The following is a 1,556-nucleotide window of genomic DNA, read 5'->3' as shown; positions in this document are numbered from 1 at the left end:
AATAAAACACAAAGGTACCCAATGGGCTATCTGTACGCTGCCCACCACGGGTATCGAAACCCGGATTTTAGCGATGTAAGTCCGCAGACATTCCCCTGTGCTACTGGGAGGGGGAGAAAGAGAAAATAAAATAGCGACAAATGAAGACAGTTTTTACACTTTTTTTTTGATACCATAATTTTACGAATTCACTAGTTTATATAGTCGCTTTATCAAGAGAAAATCTCAATACCTTATTAAAAGATTATGATTATCCACAAAGATAAAGTATTTATACAAAAATGTTGTATTCAGAGATATATTTCATTTCTAGTCCCTCCATATTTTACTTTGCTTTAAATCTAAATACAGCTCAGTATTCTGCCTAGTAGGTTTTTGTTTCATTCGTGTCCAACTACATAATACAACAACAGCATTAGTTAAAGGATTTTTCTATTTAAAACATATATCCTTTAATATATATATAGTATTCCACTTAATAATGTTACATATGTAAAAAAAGATCATCTTTGGGCTTTTGCTCATGTGGCACAACACACTTTCGTATACTAGAGGTTGAGAATTCAGTTTTGTCTGTATCCTCGTGTTTTACCATAACAGAGTTTCAGTAGTCAAATAATTTTAGTACATACATCAGATATGAAAGCACGAGTTTATCCCCTAGTCTTCAAATTACGAGTTACAAAACTAAAAGTTGCATTTCATTTAAGAAATATTCTGTAAGACTAATTACGTTTTACAAATTTTAGAGATAAAATTTGAAGTGTTTCACTGAAACTAAAGTATCTCAGATATTTGCATGAAGCATAAATTATTCCCTCCATGATGTATTACCTTTTCGTAAAACCAGAAACGTCATGCATGCGTGGATAAGGTGGCTTACCTGCTTCTGTGATATATATATATGTTATATATGTAGTGCTATTTATGTTAATTAAAGTGTTTTGTGTTGCATGACATTGGAATATTATAATATTAACTAACTTACCAATGTTCATGGGAATTTTATAAGGTAGTTTCATTATTTTAAAAATATATTTGTTAGAGAGCATTTTATGTGTATAAAATATTGTGAAATTACTACTAAATTGGGTTATTCATTTTGTATTTCATACACATATCAGAACTGAATTAACTGTTGAGCTCCATAAGATAGGTCCGCTTGACAACTGAAGATTCACTCAATTATGATGTAAAGCTAGAACTCTTTCTTAACTATGTTGATGTTAAACAGAATATTGAGACTGGACCCAAGTGTAAAGCAAAATGAATAATCTTTATTAAATGTGAAACACTGTGTGTGTACTTGTGGTTCATTTATGTCGGACCATCGCTTTACCAAATGTTTTCAAATAAAGATCATCTACCAGAATGCCAAAACCACAGTTTCTTAGATTAAATAAACACCGTACTTATCGAGCTACCACGTGACTGGTCATTCTCATGAAACATAGGAGGGTAATAACTTCTAGATATCACCTGAACAACTGTTGAAGGATATTGCTGTCAGCATCCTCACACAAGATTATATTAAGCAATGTTATACACGGTCAGTA

This window comes from Limulus polyphemus, unplaced genomic scaffold (assembly GCF_000517525.1).
Source record: "Limulus polyphemus unplaced genomic scaffold, Limulus_polyphemus-2.1.2 Scaffold1258, whole genome shotgun sequence".
In the NCBI taxonomy this organism is placed as follows: Eukaryota; Metazoa; Arthropoda; class Merostomata; order Xiphosura; family Limulidae; genus Limulus; species Limulus polyphemus.
The sequence above is the reverse complement of the archived record's forward strand: the minus strand, read 5'-3'. Positions refer to the sequence as shown.